Source organism: Scardinius erythrophthalmus, assembly GCF_964197995.2.
Source record: "Scardinius erythrophthalmus genome assembly, chromosome: 4".
NCBI classification, from domain to species: Eukaryota; Metazoa; Chordata; class Actinopteri; order Cypriniformes; family Leuciscidae; genus Scardinius; species Scardinius erythrophthalmus.
In genome coordinates, this window is record NC_138224.1 from 2,480,446 (window position 1) to 2,498,083 (window position 17,638).

At 38.4% G+C, this 17,638-nt stretch overlaps 1 long non-coding RNA gene across 1 annotated transcript; it reads right to left on the reverse strand.

The window, feature by feature from the left end:
• Positions 1 to 2,191: 2,191 nt before the first annotated feature.
• On the reverse strand, positions 2,192 to 7,207 carry LOC308689859. The gene is made up of 3 exons (XR_014030070.1): positions 6,927 to 7,207; positions 2,746 to 2,872; positions 2,192 to 2,669 (listed from the first exon to the last, which is right to left on the reverse strand). It is a non-coding gene; the product is annotated as an uncharacterized lncRNA (long non-coding RNA).
• Between the last annotated feature and the right edge of the window lie 10,431 nt (positions 7,208 to 17,638).

The window sequence follows — 17,638 nt, forward strand, 5'->3', positions numbered from 1 at the left end:
ATGACACCAGACATATGGGTTACAGTAATGTTAGGAAAAAAAAAAAGAAGAAAAATCCAATTACACACAAGAGATCTGTGGAGGTTTGCATATAGTTAGACAGACTCATCTATTCTGAATGTGTTGCACACACATGTTGAAATGTCACTGGTAATGGACTTTTTCAATTTTTAAAGGAGTTCTCTTGCATTGACATTTAAAGGCATGGAAACTCAGATGAGACAGCCTTAGGGCGAAAAGAGAGATGGCCGACTCGCTTTGTTTAGCGTTTTAATTACAAATTTGACGGGACATGGTTCAATTTGGATAAATTAAGATGTGGTACAACTAGAAAATTCTGCAAAACGTTTTAATGAACACACTGAAGGTAACAGTGAACTAGTAGCTAAAGAGGTAACAAATAAACGTTTGATTTAAAAAAAAAGATATTTAATTTTTCTAAATATCTGGAGAAAGCTGTTAGCATTCCCATTAATCTCAATGGCAACAACCCCGCAAGTATGTGACCTGGACACTGCAATCAAAAAACACTTGGTTGCAGCACAATATTCCAGCAATAAAAAGTGACTGATCACTCTACATTAGAACACACTGAAGCCTCCAGTAAAATCAAGTGTACTTCACACCATTAAGAACTCTCCTAAAATTACAAATAAAATAAATATATAAAACAATTACTTTTAGAATGGCTGGCATTTTCAGATTTATAATATCGCAATTTTGTTTAAAATAGTGATCATATAGTTAATTCAATGTAGCTATTTATTTACCTCGAAAAAGAATCTGTAAAAAAAAAAAAATGTTCAATGTGAAAACTGTGAACAGTGTTAGGGACTATTTCTCTCCTGAACTGCTTTAAAATATACTGCTAAATGACTATAATTACAGAACCACAGAAATTGTAGAAACAAATGTACTTAGTAGAGGTTATTTAGTATTAATATTGGTATCGACAACAGGGATAATGACCTTGATAGTACTTGATACTGGATCAAGGATAAGATTAGTTACACATCCCTAATGTAAGGATAGTTCTGGCGTAAAAGAAAAAAAAGAACAAATACAGCATAACTTAAGTTGAATTATTAGAATAGTGAGCATTCTGATTCATCTTACAACAAATTTTCTCAAAAAAAGGAGGAAAAATGCCATGTACTGCATATACACTCTAGATGAAAAACAATACCCAGGTCCTTTGGAAACATCCCACATAATGTTAGTGTATGAACTAGCCAAATGACAAGCAGAACTTTTCCTCTTAGAATAATTTTGTCTGCTATTATGTTTTAGCGCCTGACAGGACACGTTATTCATTATAGCAACTGCCAAGTAGCACTAATGAACGATGAGGTTGTCTGAGCAGAAATAAATTCAGCCTTTTGGTTGAAAAAGATGATTGTGAAATCTTGTCCCTTTGGGCATTGAAAATATATGAGAAGGTATCTTTACCTTGGACACCAGAAGGGGGCAATGAAGGCCAAATGAGTCTATCATGGGTTTTTATTTGCTCCTTTATCTCCTTTATATCTGTGCGTTTCACTTTCTCTATTACTGTAAATCATTATAGCCAGATTAAAGCAATGCCACACAATATGGTCCAAAAATGATATCACAACAAAATATATGATAAATATTGCAAGTCCATGAAAGTTAGAGACTATTATTTTAACTTTAAACTAAAATAAATAAGACATGACCATTCACTGCGGCCAACAAAAAGAGCTACTCTTTAAGAATGTTGATGCTTAATTCCTCTTTAGAAAGCTGTTCTTCAATAACAGAGCTATTGACCATATGCACAGTGGAAAAACTCCATATGCTTAGGCAAACTTTTCAAAAAGCCACCGCAATCATTGCAGCACCATCAATTACATACTTCTGCTTGCCTAATAGTGTCTCAGCAAACCAAAAGTTTTCTTAGCAAAACTATTTAGAAAAGGTAAGAAAAAAAAGTTAAGAATCAAGACTGCGGATTCATTCACTTTTGACTTGAGCTGCTGGAAGAGCATTCTGTCAACACATAGACAGGGGAGAGGAAGAAGCCATAGGTCAGATTTGGACAGTGGCCATTTCAATTTGTCACTTGGTTTACTGTAGATTGAACAGACTGCTACAGACACCATGACAATAATAGCAGCTCAGGCAGTATGACAGATTTTCTAAGTTTTACTTCTTTTTTTTTTTCTTTTTTGGAGTATCATTCAAAAGAGTAATTTTGTATAGCACTGTGTTTGTGAACATTTCAGATGGCCAAATGGGGAAAAATGAAATGGCATATTTTATTGAATATACCTTGATTTACAATGACATCATCTCTCTTTTTTTTAAAAGCGTGTCATATCATAACACCATGGAGTTGCTAATAATGTATGAAGTTGTATGTGCCTTGTTGTGGCTAGGCCATTGCTAGGATAGCAATTAAGTATGGCGCTGTAATCATCTTTACTTACTTTACTTCTCTGTGTCGCTGTTTTTCCCCAGTCACTTGCCTGCGTTGTCTCTTCTCCTCTTCTTTATATTTGCTTTCTCAGTATCTTCTGATCATCATTAAACACTTGCCCCACTGAGGTAGTGAATAGTGAAGGAATGGACACTTCAGAAGTGAGAGACTTGATCAGAACAAACTCTTGCTTGTTCTTGCTCTTGACAGACTAAAACAGATTATGATCCTGTCAGAGATGGAGAGGAACAATAATTATGTGACTTCACTGTCAGATTAAATGCTATAACTACTATAATACTCACCCTCATTCTTCTTACTGTCGTCATTACAATAATCTTCTCTCTGTACTGAATGCTGTCGTCACCAATTGATTTCCTTCCTCAGGTTTCTTTCTTCTTTTTTCACCACATTTTGGCATGGGTATAATTCCTTAAATAAAATGTAAAAAATGTCAAGCTTTGAATAATTTAATCATTCTATTTATTTGAATGAGGCCAGAGATGATTGAAACATACCTGTGCACCTGAACTGTTGCAGCAGAAAAAACAGAGTCCAAATACTTCTGGAGGCTACTTTAAATGCTTATTTCTGATGTGACAAATTTAAACAAGGCAACTAAGCGTACAGGTAGTTTCACAGAAAGACATGTATGGTATATTAATGCTTCATTCATTCATTCTTTTCCAAATTTGTATTACAACATGACATCTCATTTAGGGCTGAACGATATTCTGTTTTAACATCGACATCGCAATGTGCAATGTTGTCACTTGTAATGAAGCTTGCTTATTAGTGAAATTATTAATATCATGAAATGGTAATTATTGACTTTAGCCTGGATTGATGGCTCGTAATATCGCATGTAATGTAAGTTTTTTTCCAATATCGTGCAGCCCTAATCTCATTTGTTCACTTAAGTTAGGGAGGACATCGCAAAAATGACAGCAGTATAGTTCTGAAGTTTCTGGTGTATTTAAAGCAGAACTATGCAGCTTTGCCGATTTCTTCGCTGTTTTCTCACGGGTTTCTCTATAGAGCTCCCCCTACAGCTTCGGAATAGATATTTCACAACACTGTTGTCAAAACTAGTTGGCGACTCTCCCCCCTCCTATCTTCTCCCGCTTGTCATGTGCATTTGTTTTCAAAGAACCTGGCGAACGCACGGAGCCATGTCCACTGAGGTATGTATGATACACAGAAGGCTAGCATATACAGGGTTTCTGCACATTTTTTAAAGTCAAATTTAAGACTTTTTAAGACCTTTTTAAGACCCGAAGAAATCAAAATTAATACCATGCATTAGGGGTGTGTAATATTGACAAAATATGTCTCGATCGATATTTTCAAAGTTTTGAGGGTAATAATTAGATAATAGTAACAAAAATTAACATTTTTTATTAAGGGGTAATATTTGCCATCTTAAATTGATTTCCAGTGGCATTTTCATCTCTATATTGGCATTTGTAGATGTATGCATCACCTTTTATGTCAAATTCTAACATTTAAATTAAATTATATTAGAATAATTACACAATACCACTGTTACCAGTCAAATTAAATCATTAAATCAAAATCCACCTTTGCAGTGCAGAGGTGACACAGTGGCGGCATCAGATCTGGCATTAATATATTTACACTGCATTTACAATTGCATAAATAAAGCTATGAGATTGTTAAATATGAACTGTGATTTCTAATTTTAACATTCTAATTAAAAAGTACTCTAAATGTGAAACTAAAGCTGCCAGTAGGTGGCGGCAAGTCACTGTTTTAATAAGTGAGTTGAGGGAGTCATTCATTCAACCAATTCGTTCAAACGGCTGATTCATTCGGGAAGCAAGTGACTGTTCATTGAATCATTAAATTGATTCGTTCAAAACGCGGATTCCAGTCAAAAACTCATCGCTGTCTGTTGCATTGAGGCTCTGCTATGGCTTCAATTTGAAATTCTCGTCAGCGAAATAAAGGGGAAACAAACAATATTGACAATAGGCTACTGTTTATAAAATTTAAATCACAATGTTAATTTATTGTTAATTACTGTTATATAAATAAATAATCACATTTGCAATTGTGCACGGGAAAACGGAAGTCTTGCTGATGTGATATTGTAGGTCTATGATAACAACATAATATGATATGAGACAAAAACTCATGGGAACATATAGCCTACCTAACGTTATAACTGCACTCATCACGCAGTGAGTACGAGACCAAAGCGATGTCAGCTCGCAGTACATCGTTAAAACAATGATTACAATATCATAATAATAGACAATACACATCGCACACCACTACGAACATAAAGACTGAACTTAGAACTGAACTGACGTTTACCAACTCACTTCTCATTCTCTCCTCCTGTTTCGCGCGTGCAGGTCTGCAGGAGATGGACGTAACGCTGCCGCGAATGACGCGAAATGTCACGTGAACCACAAAGAAAGAATAATAAATAAAAAAAGTACGCTAATTAGATGGTTCTAATTTAGAAAACATTTAGATATGTTTAAGTCAAATTGCCATCTAAAATTTAAGACCTTTCATAAGTAAAAATAAGACTTTTTAAGACTTTTAAAGGCCTTAAATTTTAAAAATCTAATTTAAGACTTTTTAAGACTTTTTAAGGATCCGCGGACACCCTGATATAAATGTTTAGATAGTGTATGTGTGCAGTGCTGTAAAGCAATTTGTTACATCGCAAGACCTGATATCATGCGATACTTCCTGACGCTGAGGCCGCCGGCCCAAAGTTGCAAGGGTGGTTTTTCGGCTCACAGGCACGTGGGGGGTGCGAGACGACCACCATTCAACCCGAAAAAAGTCATATAACTATTCCAATGACTCCGAAGCTGTTTGGTTAAGGTAAAAGAGTTACTTAGTTCACCTTTAAGGTTTAAACCACATTGTAACATTTTACATTAAGATTGAAATGTTTAATAAAATAATATATGTATATGTATGTATATATATATATATATATATAAATATAAAATTGTATTACAATGACAATTGTACAGTAATTGAATACATTGGGCTATACAATGATTTCATTGTCCAAGTCTGAGTAAAAGAAATTATAAACTAGTGCTGAGTCCCAATTCGCATACTATCCGTCCTAAATAGTATGCGAAACTAGAATTAGTACGTCCCAAATCGTAGTATGTTGAAATGAGTGTTCCAAAGATACCCGGATGGTCTACTATTTCCGGTTAGAATTCGAAGTGCAGATCAATGCACACTCTAATGGCTAATATTGCCCACAACCCATTGCGTGCGGGAGGTAGGAGCTTTGCGGTGATGGTGGTGATGTAAACCTGGCAGTCGGATGCAGCAGCAGAGATGTGCCCTCAGTTTTTAAGTGTAAGAATTCAAATGTTTAACCCTTATAAAAGTTATATTTTATTGTCTCGTAATATTAATGGGTTTGTTGATTAATGTTGTGCCAAAAAAGTACCATGTTTATCTTGTAGGGTCCGATGAAGATACCGAGCGCCTCATTGCAGGCTACAAAACAATAAATAAAAAGGCTCTAGTACAGTGTCATAGTGTCTTTTTTATGTAATTATTTTGATGTTTCTGTCTGACTTATTTGTAGTAATACCGTGGCTGTACAAATGTTAACTTTATCAGTCCAACCAAAGAAACATGGTTTGGCCTACTACACTTTTACTATAGTCAAAGCATGGTTCATTTTCATCGGGGTATTTTTAAGTATTATACATAACATAAGTATAATATTAAGTATAAAATTCGTTAAACAACAGTTACACTTTAAACTTTAAATATTTTAACTCAGAAAATAAGTAGCTTTCGTTACACACATTTGCACATGAACGTCAGAACCAGCCACCTCACAAACGACCTGAGTCTGTTTGATCTACGACGATGCCCTGCTTCACTCAATTTGGTAAAACACATTGTAAATGCATTGTGGAAAAAAAGATGGGAATAGTAAATAAAATTATATTGGACATATAAGAATGAATGAAATGTAAAATCGTTTGTTAACAGTCGAGGTGTGCGTAACTAGGCAACCACGTTCAAGTTCACGTTGCATGACGTCATCGAAGTATGTCTCAGAACGTGCATACTCTTTTGCTACACACTCAAAAGTATGTACTTTTTCCTCACAAAAACAGTACATACTTTTAGGTCGTAGTATAAGCAGGCGAATTGGGACTCAGCATGTATATTTTGCTGACACGCCCCAAAGAGATTTTTGAGCGGATTTCTTTCGCGCCTGTTGACGTACCGTAACTATAAGTAACTATACTGTCAAATATGACAAATGTACAATATCAACATTACAGCAAGTTACATTGCTTACAGCATAAACCTTCGTCATGTTCAAGACATGCCGTTAATAATACTGTGTGAACTTGACGACGACTATAAACCTTGTGAAACTCGAGAAACACTTTTCAACTTACCTTAAAAATATGTGTCGTTGTTTTGTCAAATATGAGAACTGTAATGGGCTTACTTTAAAGGGGGTACATTGGATTGCGAAGCTACAACGACGTTTTCGGCACATCTTCTCTTCAGCTGAGGTGAATTCATTCAAGTTCAAGTCTCGCGCTTCTGCCAGAGCGCGCACGTTGTCAGCGTCAGCGTCTTGTCACGACAACACGTCCTTTGTGACAGTTTGAGACCTGTTGCATGAAGTCGATTTCAGCTATCCAGGTAAGTTTGAGATAATTTTTTTCTGGCTCAGCCAGGGTGGATTTTTTTTTTTTCTTCTTCTTCTTCTTCTTCTTCTTCTTCTTCTTCTTCTTCTTCTTTTGGTGTTTTATGGCGGTTGGCAAACCAACTTCCGGTGCATTGGATTGTTTTTTTTACTTGCGCTGGTGTAACAATATGTGTATTGTGAAGTTGTTGAATGATACTTTTATTATGCATGTATGGGAAGTACCCGGGTTGAAACCTTTTTTTTTTTTTTTTTTTTTAACAGTCTATGGTTGAAACACACGGCTAACCGTCTCTGCAGGGTTTATTCTGGATTAGACCAGAGATCTGATCGCAAACCAAAACGGGACCAATCAACTGTTCGAGCAAAGTGACATATCCGATGCAATAAAGCCACTCCCCCTGTTATCTCTTGCTCCAAATTAAAGCAGTTTATAGTGGGGAAAATTTAGAGACATAATTTGCCGTATTTTGCAGCTGGTATTTGTTAGGCCAGGCTATATTTATTATATTAATTACAATTATGTATTTTTATAAATTCATATTATTATAGCCTACTAAGTAATAACCTAATATTAAACTTTCCATTTAAAATTTGTATATACACATACATATATAAATTAAAGCTTTAATATACATATACGCCAAATATGTTTACCAATTTAATCTATCAGACTTATTTTTAAGTGTGAACTCGTGAAACTAAGCTTACGTGTGTTCTTGTGAGCTCTTTGTAAATCTATGCATTATATTTTAAATTCAGTTGATTCACATGCATACAGTATTGTCACATATTTTCTTTCAACTGCCTTCCCGAACTCTCACTTAAGCAGCAGTGTTTATTCCTGCCTTGTAAATGCATTTAAATTAATGATATTTTTTCATATATTTTTTCTCATGATATTTTATCTCTTCGCTGCACATGACACATTTTCAGGTGCACGCGCTTCAGAGTTCTAGGCTGGTAATACCAAACTCTGCTACTTCACTTTGCTTCGTAGACAGAGTCTGGAATGGCATAATAGAGAAGTGTTTTCTCTCTCGCGAGGGTCGCTTGTCTGAAGTTTAAAAACATTGGTTACCCGTAAGCCAATCACATGACGTTTGGTTATGGCGTGGCGTGTGTTATGCGCATGCTCAGCCGCATCTAACTTCCACTGTAAACACATGTATGATGCGAAAACAAAACCATCGAGTGAAATACCGGAGTAAACATGGCTGTGAACGACTTTTGCAGATTATGTGAAGTAAATCTACGCATCCACGGTACAATCAGCATCTACGTCACGGCTCTCAGCCCGCCCTCTGTTCGTTGATTGGCCCGGCTGTCCGAAGGCCGCTGGAAAACTGAAAGATAGGCTGCTATCTCAGACTGACTACAGAAGCGAAATGAAATTGAGCGGAAGTAGGAAGTCTGACGTAGTCAGGCTATCAGAGTTCGACTCTGGCTCATCAAACCATGAGTTGACAGAGAACGTGTACCGAGCATTGTGAGCCCTCTGAACCTTATCTAAACCAGGCTAGATTTGTATGGTTTTGTCAATTCTAAACTTGCTCTGAAACTAGTTTATTCAACTAGCTTTATGCAACTGGCCTCCGAAAACACGTCTTAATGATTTAGGCTAATAATTTAAGTATTTTGCATAGGCATAGATTATTTCCAATTAATAACAGTATGGACTTTTAACTCATTTAGCTTACATAAAGGTTTTAGACTCGAATAATAAAAGTGCTTTTGGTTGATTTGTTGCTACTACTACCCCTAATAATGATGATATTAACATAAATGACAACAGAGTTAATGTGTATGTCAGTGTCGACAATGTTTTTGAACGGTCCAGTGATTTCTTTCAGCATGAAAAAAAAATCTTCCGTGGGGGGTCCCGCAAGGGTCTATCCTTTCTCCTATACTATTCTCATTATATTTGCTCCCTTTGGGAAGCATTTTTAGAAAGTATGGAGTGTCATTTCATTGTTACGTCGACGACACGCAAATGTATCTACCACTCAGCTCTACCAGTTCATTCGAGTCGCTTTTAGAGTGTTTAAAGGACGTTAAAAACTGGATGGCTAAAAACGTTTTAATGTTAAATGAGGACAAAACAGAGGTTATTGTATTTGGCCATCAAAATAAATCCGCAGAAACTATATTAGATTCAAGTCCTCTAGCTGATCGATTGCTCCTGTCTGCCTCGCTGCCTGCTGTGAGTGTGTTTGTTTGATTCGGTGCGATAAGCTCCGTCTTAGCCATATATTTCTTTGTTTTGAACCATCATTTTACTACCATTTCTAGTTGTTTATACTACTACATTTTACCCAACATCTCAGATTAACCTGACATCGCTAGCTTTTGTTATTAGTACTACTAGCACAAAACGCTAGTAATTCGCTAGCCTGTTAACGCGCCACCCGTGCGCTCAGCTATTTTATTTATTTATTTTTCTCTCGCGCGTCCGCGCCTTTGAGTTCATAAAAAGCTCAGGTGAGTAAGAATCACTCAACAAACACGGTGAGTAATGTCTTGTCCTGTTATTGTCACTTGCACTTCATGTCACATGTTTAGTATAGGCTTCTCTGTCGACAATATAGGATTTATATGTGATAAATGTAAGGAGACAGTTAGGTTGACAGAGAAGATTTCAGAATTAGAAACACGCATCCAAACTTTAATTGAGGATAGTAAGAGTGCTAGTGCTTTAGATGTTTTGGATGCGCATAGAATAGTGCACACTTTACATGAGTCGGTTCTGGCTGAAGTAGAGCCTGTGCAGCCGGGCAAATGGGTGACAGTGAGGGATCGCTCTAGTCGCGGATCTAAAAACCACTCTTCCGTTCCGATTACCATAACAAATCGATTTGCCCCGCTCAGTGAAACACCCACTGAGAATGATTGTGCCCTAGTTATTGGCGATTCTATTACACGGAACGTGAAAATAGAGACACCAACCACCATAGTCACATGTTTGCCGGGAGCCAGAGCGCCTGACATCAAAGCAAATTTAAAAGTGCTGGCTAATGCTAATCGTAAATTCTCTAAGATCATTATTCATGTCGGCACTAATGATGTTCGACTCCGCCAGTCGGAGATCACCAAAATTAATATTAAAGAGGTGTGTGAACTTGCAAGTACGATGTCAAGGACTGTAATTTGCTCTGGCCCCCTTCCTGTTCGCAGGAGTGATGAGATAGTTAGTAGATTGTGTTCGCTTAACGGTTGGCTGTCTAAGTGGTGTCCGCTTAATAATATAGAATTCATAGACAATTGGAAAAGTTTTTGGGGCAAACCTGACCTGTTGAAAAGAGATGGTATTCATCCCTCCTGGGATGGTGCTGCTCTTCTCTCTAGTAATATGGCTCATAGTCTTAGAGCTCAAACATGACAATCTGGGGCTCAGGTCAGGAAGCAGACAGACTGGCTTAACCGACTGTCTGCTAGCGGCCTCGCGTCACCAAGGTCAGATAAATCCCATCACATAGAGCCTCTTTCACCTAGATATCATCATATAGAGACTGTGTCTGTTCCCCGAATTTGGAAATCCAAAAAACGTTTAAACCCAACTAAGGTTAAAAATTTAATTGATGTTCAACAAATAAAAAACAGCTATAATACAGATGAGCAAATGCTAAAGCTTGGGTTGCTGAATATTCGATCGCTTACTTCAAAAGCACTCATTGTTAATGATATGATTTCAGATAATAACCTAGATGTGCTGTGTTTGACAGAAACCTGGCTAAAACCAAACGATTACATTACTTTAAATGAATCAACCCCGCAAGATTACTGTTATAAACATGAGCCTCGTCTGAAACGCAAAGGGGGAGGTGTTGCTGTAATTTATAGTAATAGTTTCAAAACCACTAAGAAATCAAGTTTTAAATATAATTCTTTTGAAGCATTGGTGCTTAATGTAAAAATATATAGTGTAAACGATAAATCACGTTTGAGATTTGTGCTGGCTACTGTATACAGGCCACCAGGGCACCATACAGACTTTATCAAAGAATTTGCGGACTTTCTATCAGAATTAATATTGACTGCAGATAAAGTACTAATTGTTGGTGATTTTAATATACACATCGATAATGAAAAAGATGCATTGGGATTGGCATTTAAAGACATTGTAAATTCAATTGGAGTTAGACAACACGTGTCAGGACCTACTCATCGTCGTAATCATACTCTAGATCTAATATTATCACACGGAATAGATGTGGATGCCGTTGAAATTCTGCAGCAGAGCGATGACATCTCAGATCATTATCTAGTCTCGTGTAATTTGCATTTAGCCAAGGCTGCAAAGCCGACTCCGTGTTTCAAATATGTGAGACCTATCACTTCTGCTACTAAAGATTGCTTTATTAATAATCTTCCTAATCAGTTTCATCATCTCAGCATCTCAGATAGCTTAGAAGAACTAGATATTACAACAGAAACGTTTAACTCTCTCTTTTCCAGCACTTTAGACACAGTTGCTCCGTTGCGCTTAAAGAAGATTAAAGAAAATAGTCCAACGCCGTGGTACAACGAGCACACTCGGGCCCTTAAGAGAGCAGCCAGAAAAATGGAGCGCAACTGGAAGAAAACAAAACTAGAGGTATTTCGCATTTCATGGAAAGAGAGCTCAATTACTTACAGAGAGGCTTTAAAAGCTGCTAGATCTGCTTATTTTTCAACCCTATTAGAAGAAAATAAACATAATCCTAGGAATTTATTTGAAACGGTGGCTAAACTAACGAAAAATAAAGCTTCAAGCACCGAAGTTTCCAAGCAACACAGCAGTAATGACTTTATGAACTTCTTCACTTATAAGATTGATAATATCAGGGACAAAATTATAACTATGCAACCGTCTACTACAGTATCGCATCAGGCAGTGCACTGTAGTCTCCCTGAGGGAAAATTTGATTCATTCGTTGCTATAGGAGAGGAAGAATTTACTAAACTCATTAAATCATCTAAATCTACAACATGTATGTTAGACCCTATACCGACTAAGCTACTGAAAGAAATACTTCCAGAGGTCATAGATCCTCTTCTTAATATCATTAATTCGTCTTTGTCTCTAGGATACGTACCAAAAAACTTTAAGCTGGCTTTGATTAAACCGCTTGTTAAAAAAACGCAACTTGATCCTTCAGAATTAGTCAATTACAGGCCGATCTCGAATCTACCTTTTCTGTCAAAGATATTAGAAAAGGCAGTATTCTCACAACTGTGTTCCTTTCTTGAAAGAAATGATATCTGCGAGGATTTCCAGTCCGGATTTAGACCGTACCATAGTACCGAAACAGCTCTCGTTAGAGTCACAAATGATTTGCTCTTATCATCCGATCGTGGTTGTATCTCTCTATTAGTGTTACTCGATCTTAGCGCTGCATTTGACACCATCGACCACAACGTTCTTTTAAATAGATTAGAACATTATGTTGGCATTACAGGAAATGCACTAGCATGGTTTAAATCATACTTATCTGACCGTTATCAGTTTGTAGCAGTAAATGATGAGATGTCTCATCGATCACAGGTTAAGTATGGCGTACCACAAGGCTCAGTATTAGGACCGCTGCTGTTCACTCTGTACATGCTACCCTTAGGAGATATCATTAGGAAACATGGAATTAGCTTTCACTGTTATGCTGACGATACTCAGCTCTATATTTCTTCAAAACCTAACGAAACTTATCAATTCACAAAATTAACGGAATGCATAGCGGATATAAAAAATTGGATGACTTGTAATTTCCTACTTCTAAATTCTGAAAAAACAGAGTTTCTAATTATTGGACAAAAAACTTCCTCACGTAATAATCTAGAATACTGTCTAACACTTGATGGCTGCTCTGTTAAGTCTTCGTCGTCGGTTAGGAACCTGGGTGTGCTCTTTGATACCAATCTTTCATTTGAAAGTCACGTGTCTAGTATCTGTAAAACTGCATTTTTCCATCTTAAAAATATATCTAAATTACGTCATATGCTCTCATTGACAAATGCGGAACAATTAGTTCATGCGTTCATGACCTCAAGGCTAGATTATTGTAATGCTCTACTGGGTGGTTGCCCTGCACGCTTAATAAACAAACTACAGCTGGTCCAAAACGCAGCAGCTCGAGTTCTTACCAGAACCAGGAAGTATGACCATATTAGCCCGGTTCTGTCAAAACTGCACTGGCTCCCTATTAAACATCGCATAAATTTTAAAATATTGCTGATTACTTACAAAGCACTGAATGGTTTAGCTCCGCAGTACTTGAGCGAGCTCTTAACGCATTATAGTCCGTCACGTCTATTACGATCTCAAAATTCCGGCCAGTTGATTATACCTAGAATATCAAAATCGACTGCTGGCGGTAGATCCTTCTCCTATTTAGCACCAAAACTCTGGAACAGTCTTCCTACCATTGTCCGGGAAGCAGACACACTCTGTCAGTTCAAAGCCAGATTAAAGACACATCTCTTTGACCTAGCTTTCACATAATACATTATAGACTTCTATAATTTAATGCTATGCTGCATAGATTAGGTCAGCCGGAACCGGGAACACTTCCCAAAAATCCTGATGTACTCGTTACATCACGAGAAGAATGGCATCTACGCTAATTTTAGTGTCTGTGTTTATCCCAAGGTTTTTCCTGCAGCCTGCCGGATCCAGGCCGTATCCAGATCTGACGAAGGACCTTCACCTGGACCGATGACAACGCAGTGCTGAAGTGCCAACTAGTCTCTCCCTATGGAGGATCCCACTACCACTCTACAGATAAGGCGTTGTCGGGAAAATTCGTCTTGCGGTCCTACCCCAAAGCAACAAATAAAATAAAATTCCTTATCAAATTTATAAGGAAAGACAAGTATTTTGTTTAGGCTTGGTCTGTAGGGAATTCCAAACCTGCGTATATTCTAACGCACATAACTATAGAACCCATTCTAAATGCGCATGTGACCGCCATCAGCGTTTCTCACAGGTTCGCGTTTAAAGTCTGTGTAGAGAGAATGGTGTCGTCTTAGCGGCCCCTAATTTAATAACAAATGATCATTGCAACGGAACCAAATCAATTAAAACTAACTTTAGATGGAAATAACTTAACTCTGCTGTAAAGCCGAAACAATCTCTGTTACCTTAAATTATACGCTTATCTCTGTAAAGCTGCTTTGAGACAATCTACATTGTTAAAAGCGCTATATAAATGAAGATGACTTGACTTGACTAGCATCTTACACGAAATCTACAGTCAGAGATTTAGGCTTTTTAATTGACAATAACCTAAAAATAATAATTATAAAAATAATTTAATAATAATTAAAGCAAATAAACTCGGTGGTCCGGGCTTGTTTTTACAATCTGCGTCTACTAGCTAAAACCAAACCATTTCTATCAAATAAAGACTTTGAAAGAGTTATCCACACTTTTATCTTTTCAAGGCTCGACTTTTGTAATTCGTTGTATTGTGGCATCACCGCCGCATCTCTGTCTCGACTGCAATCGGTCCAAAATGCGGCGGGGAGGCTTTTAATGAGGATAAAGAAATATGAGTCGATCACACCTGCACTGGAGTCTCTAAATTGGCTTCCAGTTCAATACAGAATAAGATACAAAATCTTACTGTTTGTATATAAATCACTAAATAACCAGGCCCCACCATATTTGGCGAATCTTTTAACTTTGTATACCCCCTCCAGAACACTACGCTCAGAGAATCAGGAACTACTGATAGTGCCTAGAACAAAACGCCTTCATAAGGGTGATCGGGCGTTTGCGGTAACAGGCCCGAGACAGTGGAATGAGCTGCCGCTATCTATCAGGTCTGCAAAATCGCTGTCGATTTTTAAGCATTTGTGTAAATCGCATCTGATGTCGTTAACCTATAATGAGTAGATGTGACATTCTATATGTTATTTATTGACTGGTCTAGGTATGTCGTTATTTTTATTCCTTATTGGAATCTGTATGTAAAGCACTTTGGTTCAACCTTGGTTGTGTTTTAACAGTGCTATATAAATAAACAAACAGAAACAGAACAGAACAGACAGGTTACATCATTACGCCAGTAGTGACTGACACAAAGTGACTGTCTTTATAAATTAGTTATGGACTGCGTCCAAAATCACATACTTCCTTTCTATATATTAGACAAAAACACAGTATGGGTGCATCTCAATCAGCTCCCTAGTTCTGAAGCCAGGGGACTAATCAGAAAGTCAGCCATTTTAAGGGCCAGGGATTCCTGATTTCGGCGCTTCTCCTTCCTCCATCCCATGACCCGAATATTGATCAAAGTTAGCCATCTTGAAGGACATCTCAATTGAAGTTGAAGTGTTTCTTGTCGAGAAACCTCTCCTCCCCTTAACTTTGCAGTTTAAATGAACCATATAGTTCACATATTTCAATAATGTCTCTTGCTTCGATTCCTTTGTCCTCATTTTTTCTACCCATAACTATAGTTGTCACTAACCCAGCCATTAGGGAGGCACAAGCCAGTGCACTCTTAGTGCCGTGGGGAGGGTTGCGTTAGGAAGGGCATCCAGCGTAAAACATGTGCCAAATCAAATATGCGGGTCACGAATAAGAATTTCATACCGGATCGGTCGAGGCCCGGGTTAACAACGACCGCCTCAGGTATCGTTAGCCAACAGGGTACCGGTGGAAATTGGGCTACTGTCGGCCGAAGGAGGAGGAGGAGAGGAGGAAGACGTCTACAGAGGCGACGGGGAAAGGAGATGTGTAGGAGAGTGGAGGTTCGGGTTGGTACTTTAAATGTTGGCCCTATGACTGGTAAAGGGAGAGAGTTAGCTGATATGATGGAGAGGAGAAGGGTAGATATGTTGTGTGTTCAGGAGACCAAGTGGAAAGGGAGTAAGGCCAGAAACATTGGAGGTGGGTTTAAACTGTTCTATCATGGTGTGGATGGAAAGAGAAATGGTGTAGGGGTGATTATGAAGGAAGAGTACAGTAAGAGTGTAGTGGAGGTGAAGAGAGTTTCTGATAGGGTGATGATCGTGAAGGTGGAAGTTGAAGGGATGATGATAAATGTCATCAGTGCCTATGCTCCACAAGTCGGCTGTGAGATGGAGGAGAAGGAAAGATTCTGGAGTGAATTAGATGAAGTGGTAGATGGTGTACCTAGAAATGAACGATTGGTGATTGGGGCAGACTTTAATGGACATGTAGGTGAGGGGAACAGAGGTGATGAGAAGGTTATGGGTAGGTATGGCCTAAAGGAGAGAAATGTGGAAGGGCAGATGGTGGTAGATTTTGCTAAAAGGATGGAAATGGCAGTGGTGAATACGTATTTTAAGAAGAAGGAGGATCATAGGGTGACCTATAAGAGTGGAGGAAGGTGCACACAGGTGGACTATGTTCTATGTAGGAGATGCAACCTGAAGGAGATTGGAGACTGTAAGGTGTTGGGGACAGTGTAGCTAGACAGCATCGGATGGTGGTCTGTAGGATGGTTTTAGAGACGAAGAAGAAGAGGAGGAGAGTAAGGACTGAAAGAAGAATAAGATGGGGGAAACTGAAGGAGGAAGACTGTAGTGTGAGGTTCAGGGAAGAGGTCAGACAGAGGCTAGGTGGTGGTGAAGAGGTGCTGGATGATTGGGAAACTTCCGCAGGAGTGATGAGGGAGGCAGCTAGAAAGGTACTTGGTGTGACATCTGGAAATAGAAAGGAAGACAAGGAGACGTGGTGGTGGAATGAGGAAGTGCAGGGGAGCATAAGGGGAAAGAGGTTAGCAAAACAGAAGTGGGATCGACAGGGTGATGAGAAAAGTAGGCAGGAGTACAAGGAGATGCGGCAACAGGTAAAGAAGGATGTGGCGAAAGCCAAGGAAAAGGCATACGAGGAGCTGTATGAGAGGTTGAACACTAAGGAAGGAGAAAAGGATTTGTACCGATTGGCCAGGCAGAGAGATCGAGCTGGGAAGGATGTGTTGCAAGTTAGAGCAATAAAGGATGGAGATGGAAATGTGTTGACTAGTGAGGAGAGTTTGTTGAGAAGATGGAGGGAGTATTTTGAGCAGCTGATGAACGAGGAAAATGAGAGAGAGAGAAGGTTGGATGATGTGGTGTTAGTAAAGCAGGAAGTGGATAGGATTAGTAAGGAGGAAGTGAGAGCAGCAATTAAGAGGATGAAGAGTGGAAAGTCAGTTGGACCAGATGACATACCGGTAGAAGCATGGAGATGTTTAGGAGAGATGGCAGTGGAGTTTTTAACCAGATTGTTTAACAAGATTTTGGAAGGTGAGAGGATGCCTGAGGAATGGAGAAGGAGTGTGCTGGTACCGATCTTTAAGCATAAGGGAGATGTGCAGAACTGCAGTAACTACAGGGGAATTAAGTTGATCAGTCACACCATGAAGTTATGGGAAAGAGTAGTGGAAGCCAGGCTGAGAGAAGAGGTGACCATCTGTGAGCAACAGTATGGTTTCATGCCGAGGAAGAGCACCACAGATGCCATATTTACTTTGAGAACGTTGATGGAGAAGTATAGAGAAGGACAGAAGGAGCTGCATTGT